This window comes from Balaenoptera physalus (assembly GCF_965194825.1).
Source record: "Balaenoptera physalus genome assembly, chromosome: 12".
In the NCBI taxonomy this organism is placed as follows: Eukaryota; Metazoa; Chordata; class Mammalia; order Artiodactyla; family Balaenopteridae; genus Balaenoptera; species Balaenoptera physalus.
Genome location: NC_138897.1, coordinates 73,322,956 through 73,337,230, shown reverse-complemented (window position 1 = coordinate 73,337,230; position 14,275 = coordinate 73,322,956). Strand labels below are relative to the sequence as shown.

Below are 14,275 nucleotides of genomic sequence, written 5' to 3'. Positions count from 1 at the left end.
ACATCCCGCTGAGGCCGAGGCGCTAATTGCAGAGGCAGAGGGCCCATAAAGCACGCTGGATGGCCACTGGCGGCTGGCTGAAGGCAGCGCCTGTCAGGGACCAGCACTCAGCTTTGATTTAGCTTCTGAGCAAAGGTTGAGAAGAAAAAAAGAGGAGAGGAGACTCCACTGGATTGGACAAAAATACTCTCTAAGTGGTTGGGCCATAAGTGTATCCATTCACTCTGTAAAAGGAAGAGAATCACCATTTAGATTACTTTGTAAAGTATCTTCCAAGTGTCTGGTGCTTTATGTGGGTCATCTCATTGTGTCCCTTTACGCACTTAAACATAGGTATTATTTTTATGCCCATTTTCAAGATGGGGGAGCGGAGGCTCAGAGAGGGAAAGCAACTTGCTTAAAGCCACACAGCAAGGAATGGTCACAGCTGGGATGAGAACCCAGAACTGAGTTCAGAGCTTGTGCCGGGTAATAAGCAGCCCCCTCCCCAACACAGGCGATGGGAATAAAAGTTGCTTGAGGACACACTGGGAGGCAGTGAAGGTAAGTGGTTAGCCCAGGGCCTCTGGAATCAGATTACCTGCTTTATTTCCAGGCTCTCCAGTTTTCGCTAGTTGTGTGGCTTCATCAGTTGATATAAACTCTCTGGGACTCAGTTTCCTTATCTCTAAAATGGGGACATGACTAGTAGGTGCTTCCCTGGGTTGTTATCTGGGCTGCCAAGTCTCTAGAATAACTAACTGATGCTCCATAAATATTCCATCCCTCTAGAGGGGATTGATATTTTGCAGGGGACTCTTGGAGGCAGAAAAAAATGAGCTTTCAATGGTGGAAACCCAGGCACTGCGAAGGTCAGATGTGAGAGGCCAGCTGAGCCTGCCTGCGTACCTCCCTGCCCTCTCCACCAACCCCCTTCAGAGGCTTCCTCCTCCCACAGCCACTTAGAGGAAATCCTGGGTGCCACCCAGGGCAGGGTGGCGGACAGCTTCCTCAGCATCCTGTCACCCAGTGGGCTCTCACTGCACGGCATGCAGGTTCTGTCCTAAGCACCTTCCTGAATGTTAACTACAACCCCTGAGTGAGATCCTCTTAACTCTGCCATTTTACAGGGGAGCAAACTGGGGATCAGAGAGGCAAGGTCCCTTGCCCAAGTCACACAGCTGGTAAGCACCAGAGCCAGAGATCCTGCCCAGGACCACCCAACTCGAGAGCCCAAGAGACTACACACCACCAGCTAAACTAGGAAATGTGGATTTCTTCCTGCAAATGGCTGGTGAAGACACTGAAGGCGGCCACTTTGCTCGGGCAGATGGCGACCTCACGAGTCTGTCACGCAGGCATTGAGGGAGACACTTGTTACAGCTAGTCAGCTGGACTGGATGCCCCCTTGTTGTCCTGCTGGATGCTTCTCAGTGGAAACCAAATCCAGAGGCTTCACAATTTCCAGAGCCTCTGGCCTGCTCAGTCTCCCCCCGCCCCAGCCCCCAACCCAAGTACAACACTGTTCAAAACATCCTGTCTCCAGGAGCACATCACTCAGATGCTTAAGACCTTGCAAGATTCAGGAAGCCATCTGTACATGAAAAAGAGAGAGAGAGAGAGACAGATAGAAAAGAAAAAAGAAAGACAGAAAAAGAGAGATCGAGTGATTTCACTCTGGACGCCGGGCGACATCAGCTCATGGCCCAGTTTTCTGGGTCAGGGATGGAGGTGCGTGATACTCTTATGCAAGGCATTTGGCGGCCGAGAGGCTTGAGTTCCTAAAGATTATTATTTTAACAAACCCAGCTTTGACGTGTCCAAAGGCAGCGGGAGGCTCTGAAAGGTTTTCCAAGAAAGTGTGTGTTTCTTTGGGTTATTATTTCAGACTCAAGTTCAGGGAGGAAGACTGTTTTGCTCAACTCGTGTTTCTGGAAAAACAGGCTCTTGGAAAATGTTGGAGAGGTGGGCAGGATGTGGAAGGGAGAGCTGCTGGCCTGGGGAGCTGGGACGGGGGAGTGTGGGAGGAGAAGGGCCAGCACCTCTGGGCAGCCTCTTCTTGGGAGTCAGAAGCCTGGCCCCTCTCCGAGGGTCTGAAAGTCTGGGGGGAGGAGGCTGCTTGAAGACAAGAGTTGCTTGACGTCTCCGTTGCCTCAGTCTTGAGGAATATGCCTTGTCCAGCCAGCCTTTCCCCTCTGGAGCGGGGATGAAGGGAGAGGAGTGGGCAATGGATGCAGGCCACCATCTTGGTTAGCTTTGCAAGGCATGAGCTAAGGCCTTTGGACGTTGCCCATATCACTGGCCCGCTGCGGGCCTCAGTTTCCCCACTGAAATCAAAAGCCTTGGGAGTTTGTGTGGTCCAGCCCCGGCCTGTCCCTCCAACTTCTCCCCACACCAACTTCTTCCTCATTCACTGGGCTCCAACCTTCCAAACTTCATCCAGACCCTGGAAGCCCCAAGGTCCTACCAGACTCAGGGTTATTCTTTCTGCGTGCAACCTTCCTCTTTGCTCTTAACCCACCCCTGTCTCATCCTCTGCGTGTCACTTAAATATCACCTCCTTGGGAGAGCCTTCCTCAATCCCCCAAACTAAGTCTGGAGCCCTTCTTGTAGATTGTTCTAGCATTCTGCATTAATTACTTGGCCAATGTCCGTCTGCCTCACCCCCTCTGAGGCCATGAAGAGCAGAACCATAGTCATCGTTTTTTTCTCTTTTTTTAAATACCATATATATATATATTTTTTAATTTATTTATTTATTTTTGGCTGTGTTGGGTCTTCGTTTCTGTGCGAGGGCTTTCTCCAGTTGCAGCGAGCGGGAGCCACTCTTCATCGCGGTGTGCGGGCCTCTCGCTATCGCGGCTTCTCTTGTTGCGGAGCACAGGCTCCAGACGCGCAGGCTCAGTAGTTGTGGCTCACGGGCCCAGTTGCTACGCGGCATGTGGGATCTTCCCAGACCAGGGCTCGAACCCGTGTCCCCTGCATTGTCAGGCAGACTCTCAACCACTGCGCCACCGGGTAAGCCCCATAGTCATCTTGTTCACTGTGGTTTCCCTGGCACTTGGCCTGACACACAGTAGGCACTCAAGGAGTGAATGGAAACATTCCCATTTGTGTGTGTCCCAGCCCAAGGGTGGGGCAAAGCTCAGACTGGGTCTGCCAGATCCCAGGCCTGTGGTCAGCACATGACACCAGGCAGATAACAGACAGACTGAAGGACAGATGGAGACACCTCTGTACCTCCTATTTAGGAATGTGTGGAAGGCCATGCTCCAAGGAAGGATGCATCCCACCCACCTGCATCACTGGAGGCCACCAGCCAATCAAAGCACGTGCTTCAAAAGAACGGGCGTGATTGGACCAGGGTGGACCAGTTATGCCATCTCATGGACTCCCTTCTCCCCAAGCTTCCTCCACTTTCTCTTGTCCCCTGGCTTCATTCCAGGCATCACCCGAATCCATGGGGCAGAGACTCCTCCAATAATCTCCCTGTCAGGATACCACCTGAAGACCTTCCTTGCTCCTGGGCCTGTTTCCTTGTGGGACCTGCCATGCTTTCGAGCCCAGAGGTGAGTCATTGCCATGTCACGTGTCCCGGTGAATGTCAAGTGTCTCCCTCTTTACAGCCTCATGCCCTGACTTTGTTTTATGGGGTTGGGCTGTCTGGGGCCACCACCGATTTCATCCATCAACTCGGGACCGTTCCAACAGTAATGCTGAATTTATAGAAGTGGTTAAGCGAAGTGTTGACAATATGGACGGCGTGTTTCTGATTAACACGGCGATTCCGAGGGAAACTGCCAACTGTGGGGAAGTCAGTAAAACACAGCAGCGATTTCCCAGGCTCGGTGAGCTCGGGCCTTGACATCACGGGATTAACAGATGTTGCGCAAGGAACTTGCAAAGCGTCTGGAGGCGTCGCTTGACGGGGAATGTAGGCTCATACACAAACCAGAGCTCCTCTCTCTCCCTCTCTCTCTTTCTCTCTCTCCTTCTTCTTGAGAGATTAAATCTGAATTCTCTTTTGGCCTTAAGAGTTTCCATCAGGAAATACTGTCAGCTTCAGCGAAGCTCCCAGAATCCGTCTCCTACCAAGCCCCTTTGCAAAAAGCTAACATATCTAGAATATTTAGAATATTTGCTGGGTGCCAGATACCCTACACAAATCATCTTGTGTCATCCACATCGCAAGGTAGAGACTGTGACTATCTGCATTTTAAAAATAACTTTTTAGCTCGAAATAGTTTGACTCATAAGAAGCTGCCAGAATAGGCCAAAGAGTTCCCACGTACCCTTCCCTCGATGACGATAGTTATCTTACACAGTCATAGTGCATTGTCAAAACCAGGAAACTGACTTTGCTACAGTGCTGCACACCTTATTTGGAGTTTATCAGTTTGTACATGCACTCCTTATATCTCTATCTATCTATCTATCTCATGTTGTGTGCATGTGTGTTTGTGTGTATATGTGTAAATGTATAGATAGATAATATCATCTATTTATCTATCCATCTCATGTTGTGTGTATGTGTGTTTGTGTGTATATGTGTATATGTATAGATAGATAATATCATATATTTATCTATCCATCTATCTCATGTTGTGTGTGTGTTTGTGTATATATGTGTATATGTATAGATATATAGATAATATCTATCTATCCACCCAGTTCTATGACATTTTATCACAGCTATAGAGTAAAAGCAACTATCACACTCAGATTACACACAGCTCCATCCCCACAAAGAAACTCTCTCAGACCACCCTGTAACAGTCACACACTCCCTTCAACCCCAGTCCCTGGAAACTACCGATCTGTTCTCCATCACTGTAATTTTGTCACTTCAAAAATATTATATAAATGGAATTACACAGCATAAAGCTTTGAGTAGCTTTCTGCACTCAGCATAATGCCCTTGACATCCACTCAAGTTGATGTGGGTATCCCCAGTTCTTCCTTTCTGTTGCTGAGTAGTACTGCATTGTGTGGATGTGTCACAGTTTATCCATTCACCCGCTGAAGGACATCCTGGTTGTTTCCAGTCTGGGGCTTTTATGCATAAAGTGTTACAAACACCCAAATACAGGTTTTTATGTGCTTATTTACACTTAACAAATGAGATAGCTGACACAAGGAAGGTGAAATGATTTGCCCAAGGTCATGCAGCCAGCAAGTTGAAGGAAGATTTGAACTCAGATGGGAACTCCAGAGATTGCGTGCTTAGCCACCTGCAAGGTTGCAAATCTCATCGTTATAAATAATAACCCTAAAAAGGTAATTAACACTCCAGGAAGATGCACTGTGTTTATCCTGTGGTTTTGTGTTCCTGTAAGAATATGCCATGAGTCCCTCCAGGGTCTGCAAGGCGAGTTGAAGAATCAAATCCCATGGGGTCATAATCAATCCCTTGGCCTTGGCATGCACACGGGTTTCCCAATACGGCCTCTGCCACCCTCTGGTTCTCATCCACTCTTCTCTGGCTGATCAGAAAGCCATTTGCTATTTCTGGTGGAATAGCCTCTGAGTTTCCAGTCGCCTTGGTTCCGCTCACGTCGTCCCTCTGCCTGGTATGTCCCTCCATCCATGGCTACCATGCTGGCTGCAGCTCACACCTCTCTCCTCCTTTAGTGAGCACCTCCTCAGAGAGGCCATTTCATCCTCATCCCCTGCCCCCGCTCCCAGTGACATTCTTGGCTCCATGAATATTTATCTGTTTCTATAAACATGCATCTCTTCATTAAGCAAAGCTCTCTGAGGACCAAGGCTGTGCCAGGCATTGAGTTGAGCCCTGGGAAACAGAAATAAATAATCTATAACCTCTGAGTCCAACCTTGGAGTAAGTCAGTCTGCAGACAGAAACACACGCCAGACAGAGGGACGAATGGATAAAAATGGCGGGGGGAAAGCACTGGGCTTGGGAATTTGGAACCCTGAGTTCAGGTCCTGGATGGGCCATATTTTAGTCTACTCAGATTGCTCTAACAAAATACCATAGTCGGGGTGGCCTAAAGAATAGAAATTTGTTCTCTCATAGTTCTGGAGGCTGGAAATCTAAGATCAAGTTTCCAGCTGATTCGGTTTCTGGTGTGGACTGTAGTCCTGGCTCGCAGATGGTCACTTTCTTGCTATGTGCTCACATGGTCTTTCTTTGCTGCAAGTGCATGGAGAAGGTGGGGGGAGGGGAGAGAGAGAGAAAGCGCTCTGGTGTCTCTTATAAGGACACAAACCACCAGATCGGGGCCCCACCCTTATGACCTCATTTAACTTTAATCACCTTGTTATAGGCCTATTTCCAAATACAGTCACATTGAGGGTTAAAACTTTAACATATGAATTGGGTGGAGGGGACATAATTCAGTCCACAGCAGGCTGCTATCTGGTGGCGGGACTTTCCTGGACTTGTTTCCCACTGTCTGCTCCGCCTTCTTACAGAGGGCTTATGAAGAGGCGTGGAGATGATTGATGATGCAGACGTGCTTTCTCCCCAGACCTGGCTCCTGAAGTGAGGGGCTGGCCTCCCTCGCTCACCTAAGGCAGCCAGACCTAAGATGCCTGAGTCACCAGGAGCCAGTGTCCTATTCTGTCCCGCTGCATGGGAGGGAGTACAGGTGCTTCACAGAGTCTGCATCTTGGACCCTGGGAGAGGACAGCATCCAGTTGGAGTGGAGTTGGGGGAGAGACAACAGAGGGCCCCCTGGGAGGGACTGACCTTAAGTTCTGCGGCTCCATAAACAGCCGAGGCAGCCCACACTCCCACCTGCAGCTGAGCTTCCTCTGAGAACCTTTCATGCTTGTTCTGCATTTGATTTTTCCCCCTCCCGTGGCCTCCCGCTCCCCATAAAACTCAATCTCCTTTTGTTTTCAATTCAATTAAGGGCCAATAATTCCAGCCACAGGCCACACATTGAAAGTGCTGTCAATAAACCAGCTGTGGACAAAGACAGGGCGGCCTGGAGGGAGGGATGCAGAGAGATCTCTGGGGTCCCAGCCCAGGTGAGTATAGAGCTAGGGGTGAGAGGGAGAAAAGAGCCCCTGATGGCAGTCAGTCCCGACTTCTAGACTTGGCCGTGGCACTTGTTTGTTGCATGACCTTGGCCAGGAGCGGCCCTCCCTGGGCCTCAGTTCCTCCATCTATAAAATGGGACCAAGAAGTACTGTTGTGAGTGTTTAGCTCTTTTCTTCTACTCACCTAGACTGTATGATTGTTATTTCAATGCTAATTTAATAACTGATTAAAAATAGACCACACCCAGTGATCCAGCCAGAGGCCTGATTGTAGGAATCTGTCCTCAAAAACGTTTGCACAGATATGCAAAGACATTTATCTAAGGATGTCCATCACTAGGGGGTTGATTAAGTAAATCATGCTACAGCTGTACTTTGGAATACCCTGCAGCTGTTAATAAGAATTGGGGTAGATCTACATGTGCTGTTATGAAAAAACGATCAAAATATATTGTTAAGGGAAAGTTGCAGAAATTATATATACGTATATGTATATGTATAGTTATGTAAATATGTATTTCTTTAATTAGGAAACAAACCATATTATAAACAGAATACAAATCAAAACAGAAACAAAGTGATACTATAAGAGTGCAGTACATATGTGTGTGTGTGTGCGTGCGTGTGGGAGGGTGTGACCTGAAGGATGCACATCACACTTTAAAATAATGGGGTTTTGGGCTTCCCTGGTGGCGCAGTGGTTGAGAGTCTGCCTGCTAATGCAGGGGACACGGGTTCGAGCCCTGGTCTGGGAGGATCCCACATGCTGCAGAGCAACTGGGCCCGTGAGCCACAACAACTGAGCCTGCGCGTCTGGAGCCTGTGCTCCGCAACAAGAGAGGCGACGATAGTGAGAGGCCCGCGCACCGCGATGAAGAGTGGCCCCCGCTTGCCGCAACTAGAGAAAGCCCTCGCACAGAAATGAAGACCCAACGCAGTCAAAAATAAATAAATAAATAAAATAATGGGGTTTTGAGTGGGGAGAGGGGAGTTAGGGACTTTGGAGTTTTCCAATGAGTATAAATTACTTTATAATTAAAATGTATATAAACCTATAAAACGAAATGAATACCTACTTGTGGTTGAGCACCGGAGCCTTGTGTTAAGGTAAAAGGAAGAATATTAAATTCCCGCAACTCTGCAATAACCACTGTTGACGTTTTTATGCATTTCCTTATGAGTCTTTTTCCCTAGTCACGTACACATATATTTTTATAATAAAGCTGGAATTATGCTCCATGAGAAATTTTGTAGCCTGCTTTTTCACTTAATGTTTTAGCATAAGGATTTTCCCAGGTCATTAAATTTACCCTGTAATCGTGCTAGGAGGCCCCATGATGGGATGGCCACCTGTATGTTCCCTAGCCCTGTGCGTGTTGGAATTACCCATGAATTGCTGGTCTGCTCTGATGGACTGATGCTCCCCCAGGCCAGGGATGCCACCATCCCGTCCCCTGCTGCATCACCAGGATCTGTCCCAGCGTTCTGTACATAGTAGGGGGTCAATAAATACTTGATGAGTAAATGAATCAACAGAACATAGAATAAATGAACGCACCTATTTTAAAATAGATGCAAAAGAGCGGCTGATGTGGAAACACTTCCCTACTGTCAGGCTCCGAGGCTGGCTCCCATTTCTCACGTTTAGAATGCATGGCAATAAATTTCTTGCACCACACATCTGAATGTAGGCAGGGCTCCATCTTCTCTCTTTCGAAACCTTTCATTTCATCTCTGATGCTCTGAGTCACTCCAGGGTGTGGGAAATCAGGCCCTCACCACTGAGCTTGGCTTTGAACGCGGCCAAAACAAATTGCTGCGCTGGTCCCTGGAGGGGAGTGTCATTTCATCCACGTAAGTGTGATTGAAGCCGGGGAGTCACACAGTTGGGAAGTCGGTGTTTCCCAAGGCAGCCCGCCCTGTAGGGAGAGCCCACAGGAGTGACGGTGGGCGAGTTAGGGGTGGGATTCGAGACGCCCTGTGGTGTCACTCTGCAAACCCCACAGTCCTTGACTCCCATAGCCAAGCGGACAGCAGCCAACCTCTAATAAAAGCCTTTGAGTCAGGCATGACTTAAATCTTGGGTTAAAAGCTTCAACTTAACAGAACTGTGTTCGGATCCCATTTGGCCACTTCCTGTGTGACTCTGCACTCCGCAAGCCTAAGTTTCTTACCCGTAAAATGGGGACAATCATAGAAGTCATCTCTCAGGTCCTTGTGAAGATTAAATGAGATAAGGCACGTGGTCCTTAGCCCAATGCCCAGAACCCAGATGGATGTGGTCAAGGTTGGCCATGATTGGAGCCTCTCTGGGGACTTCTGGATCAAATCTGTGCTCCTTCTTTGCCTGGTCAGTGAGGCCAACTCCATTTCATCACATTTGTTTAGCACCCCTGCTTTTGCCTTTGTGGAAATACAGCCGCTCCATCAGAAGGACCCATGTGGCTCTGCCTTGACCATGGACTCCTGTTTTCTTGGTGGTTTGGGAGGAGACACCAAGTACCCATGATCAAATGTGGGAGAGTGGGCTCCTGATGGGCAACAGACTCAGGTCCCCAAAGGATCTCCAGTGATTGGAGATTGTACCAGATCTTGCAAAGTGAAATTTAACAGAGAACTATGAAAAGCCTAGCTCTAGGTCCAAAAGTTCAACTCCACAAATAACAATAACAATAGCTCACAATATCACACTCTAGGCCAAGAACTGTGCCGAGGGCTTTGCATACATATCTTATTTAACTTTCACAACGTCTCTCTTCCCTTAAGTTCTATTGTTATTTGCAGAGGAGGAAGCTGAGGCTTGGTTCCCATGCCCAAGGTCTTCCAACTGGTAGATTGGTTGAGCAGAGATTCAAAGCCAGTAGAACTATGACTCTAGACCCACACTCTTAGCCCACGTGCCATCTTGGATGACACGGCTGTTACGTTTTGAATCACACCAGAATCGAGGTTGGTCTGGGAATACCAGAGAGGTTAACATGCCACTAAGGGCCTGAATGTCTGCTAAGAGGCTGGCTTTCATTCATTCCTGCATTCGTGCATGTAACAGAATGCACTCAGACGCTACATGCGCCAGATGCCCTGCTAAGCGGTGGATTCAGGGTAGACCAGCCAGAGACAGTCCCTGCCCTCATGGGGCTCACAGTCTAGTTAGAGAGATGGATGATAAATAAATTACTCCAGATGGGTCTGTTACGGGGGACTCAGTCTTCATCCAGAATTCCCCAGGCACCCTGGTGCTTTACCTGGCTGGACGCAGCCCCTTGCTGGGGGAATCCACTGCCTCTTTGGAGTAAAGTAACACATACAGATGCTTGGCAATATACCTGGCACATAGCAAATACCCAATGTTAGCTGTAATAATAGTAAAAAATGCTGCCACTACAACTTACATCATTGACTTCTTGGACCCAGAAGGACAACTTCAGGCTTATTCCTGTTCAACTTTACCTTGTTAAAGTCAGCACATAGCTCTGCCCACTCATAACTCCTCAAAACAAACACCCTCTGCCCTAAACTTGATGATTAGTGGGAAAGATTTGTTCTGGGTCCTTTTTCTCATGATTCTTCTGACCCAAGTCTCCTTCACCTCTGAACTTGTTTCAGGGTGCAGCCTTGGCCCCTACATTTATCTACACCCAGTCCAAGGCTTCACTTGGATTCATCTGAATGTGACTGTGGACCTGGAAATGTCATTTGCAACCAAAAGGTAAAATAAGTATCCCTTTCGAAGGAAAAGAAATACCTTAAACAAGCTAAGTTAACTCTAACACGAGCCCTCACCCTTCCTAGGTATCTCCTGTGTGAACATGGGTTATCGCGTTTTTTCCGTCTATGGATGCCCCTTTGAGCCCTGTTGGTCTCATGGTCCTGTTTCACAGATGAAGAGATGGGGGCCACCAAGGGACATGATTTGGCCAGCAGTAAGTCCTGGCCTGATGTGTGATGAATTTGTTCTCAGTCACAGCAGCTCCACCTGCTTGGAGCTGGAAATCTCATCAGGCAGGGTTTCCCTTGGAGCCCCTACCTTTCCCGGGCCAGCACTTGCAGGGGACGCTATAAAAACAGCCTCTCACAAGGTGCTTCAGAGTTTCTGCCTTCCGGCCTTGCTCCGGGCCAGGAAACCCTGAGAAGACAAATGCTGCTGGGCCTTGGCTTGGGTGGGAAAGTTTTTCAAAACTCAAGAAAGCATTTCTTTTATTTCCCACCCTCACTTCAAGCCAAACCAGCTTGAGTTCTTCTCACCTGCTAATGAGAATTCCTGATTCTTCTGCTTCACTTTCTCCAGCGAGTCAGGGTGTACAAAAGGAGTTGTGGCCACAGCTGCAGGGAAGTCCCAGGCCCAGCACTTCTTGAGCTCAAATAATGTATGGGCCTCTTTTAAGAAGTGAAAATGAAGAGGTCCCTAATATTTATTTAAGTCACTTTATTTTAAAATTGACTTAAAATTGATACAAATGTAAGTCAACATATAAACTTCTTATATCTTATTTTTGTAGGAAGCCCCTTCACCTTATAAGTATAAACATAACTATGAAACCACAGAATTTAAGTTATCAACATTATTTTAATATGGCAGAAGATACTGCTTTCTTGAATCTAAACCACTTATGCCAGGTCTAATATAGAAAGATGGCATTCTAGATCTGCTTCTATATATAAACTCTATCAGTTGGGAATGGCAATGAGGACTAATAAAATGCATCCAGAATGACGATGCTTTAAATGAGTTGAGGTTTTATTTTTCACTTGTGTCAAAGAAATGAGGGAATGCCTAGTCTTTTCTATACTAACATCCTTAGCACATGGTCACCTAGTTCAAGGTGCCTCATAGTCACAATGTGGCTGCTGTGGTTCCAGCTATGGCATCTGAGCTCCCTGCAAGAAGAAAACAGAAGGAAGCATGCCTCTCAGGTACATCTACCCTTTTTAAAGAACCTGGTCAGAAATAACACCTAATGACCTCAGCTTATGATGCATTGGCAACTTTATACCTAAGGGAAGCAAGGAATAAAACCTTTTAGCTGGGCATATCAGCACCTCAGATAAAAGAAGGGGCCTGTCACTAGGGAAGAAAGGGAGAATGGACTTCGGGTAAGAGAGTAACAGTGGTTGCCACATTCAAGGTCTGTTGGCTTGTATACTTCCGAAGCAGAGAATGACTTTTAGGATTGAGGTGCTGTCTAAAATGGCAAACTTTACTTGTTAGCTCAGGATAATCAGACCTCACATTTAACTCAATCTACTGATCTTAATGTTGCATCACTTGAGTAGACAAGATGGTGGTCAGCTTTGCATGAAACAGATTTTTGAAATCATTTAACGAGCACCTAGTACAATTCCTGCTGGCATCAGGAACAGAGAGAGGTCTTCACTGTGTATTTCCTACCACCTTCAGTGTCAGTGAATGACTGCACATCAGTCGTGCAGAACTAGGGTCTAGTGACACGTCCACTCACATGTGAGTCTCATGCTACATTGTGGGGCTGAGACTCCTTGTTCCTGAAGACCACCGTGCTTGTATCTGGCACTTGATGAGGCAACTCTGCATCCTACCCTTAAAACACCTGCAAAATCTTCATTGGAACCACACTGTGAGGCTGTTTGGTCTTTACGCAGCAAGCTCACAATTGTGAAAGCACATAGCAATCCAGGCTCCGAAGTCCCATAGAAGTCCTTGGTTATAAGATGATCATACAGGTTATAAAGCATTCTTTCCAGGTTATGATATAAATGAGAAAACAAAGACAAGTAGGGAAGTGGACACTTTGGGGTATATTTGTGGGGTCAAGTTTGGGAAACAATGGCTTCTGCCACCAGGCAGAGAGTTTTAAAGGGGCCTTACAGCCCATGAGCCTGTACAGATGGCTCACAGCAGTCATTTGAGAGGTGAGGGGGTCTGTGCCTCAGAAAGGGCAAACCACTTGATAAAGGTCACACAGCTTCTGAAGATCAAAGATGAGGCTCAACCTTGCTCTGGTTCAGAGCTGTACAAGGCTGGGCTCTGAAGCCTTCTCTGACATTGCACCTGATAGCCAAGGTCCTGTAATTGCCACGGTTATTCTTGTGGTCCCCAAAGCAGAGGAGACATTCCTTCCTCCAAAGACCCTCAAGCATCAGACAGAGACTTAGAGATGATCCACATCAAACTGCCCATTATACAGATGGGAAAAGTGAGTCACTGGTGGGTGAGAAACTTTGAGTAGGGAAGACAGTGACAAAGAGGAGGCTGTTTCTGAAGGCCAAGGTAACGGTCAGAAAACCAGTAAAGTTCCAGGGCTTGAAGGACCACATCAAAATCAGGCAGAGGGTAACCAGGAGACATCAGGGAATTCACTGTACATCACTATGGGGGAGTCTGACCACAACTAGGTAAATAAGCAATTAATATTGTTATTAATATTATTATTATGTGTGGCAGCAGCACAGTGTCTACGAAAGCCAGCTCTCAACAAGTGTTATCTGTTCCTATGCATTGTAATGTTATTCATCAGACTTCCTAGTAGCCCCATGCCTGGCATTATTAGTATTGATATTATTCACCACACACCCTGGCTCCTGGATGTGCTCCATGAATACGTGAATGAGTGAATGAATGAATGGTTCTGTCCCAGTTGCTGCAGTCCCTACTCTGTTCCCCAGGCTGGATCCCTGTCTGCCTCTCCTGACGCGAAGGCGCTTTTTACATCACCAGCACGAATCGGACTCCTAATCCACCCTTCTTTGGTTTAAGAGTCATTACAAAGTGCTTAATTAAGTAAGCCTCACTTAATCACCAAATGTTTGCATGCAAAACAAGTTCCCGGGAAGCGGGGGCACTTGACACGTTCTGTACAGAAATAATTACGCTGAGCAGGGGGAGTACGGCGGGCCTGGACACAGAGCCTCGACATTTCATTTGAGAGCCTCGCCCATTCATCACGAAGGGGAATTAAAAGGCTTCAGCTCCAGCAATGTGAGAACTCCCACATTCCAGCCGGATGAATCACAGGAGGGGGCCACTATCTGGGCATCTAAAGGTGCAGAGCAGGAGCCGGTGGGGAATTTGAGGGGCAGGTGGGGGGGCGTGTGGGGCTTGGGGGAGGGGTGCACGGAGGCACAGGGAGCTGCCACCCACAGTCCAGAGAATGACAACCCCTCCCCGGGGCAGCCTTTGGTCTCTGCTTCTAAGTCCTGCCTTCGATAGGGTTTCATTTGCCCTCCCTCTTCTTTCAGGATGGGGTTTGCCAATTGTAAATTGATTTGTAGAGCCTGGTGGAGGTGGTGGTGATATGTGTCTATGACAGTC

General features: G+C 47.6%; 1 long non-coding RNA gene across 5 annotated transcripts in view; it reads right to left on the bottom strand.

Annotated features, from left to right (window-relative positions):
* LOC309639323 overlaps positions 1–14,275 on the bottom strand; it is a 361,451-nt gene that overhangs the window by 48,356 nt on the left and 298,820 nt on the right. For 3 of the 5 annotated variants that reach the window (XR_014251589.1, XR_014251590.1, XR_014251591.1), the window contains exon 8: positions 2,727–5,770. The exons of the other annotated variants lie outside the window; for them this stretch is intronic. This is a non-coding gene — a long non-coding RNA (uncharacterized lncRNA). Of the gene's footprint in view, positions 1–2,726; positions 5,771–14,275 lie in introns of those variants that run through there. 5 annotated transcript variants of the gene reach the window in all.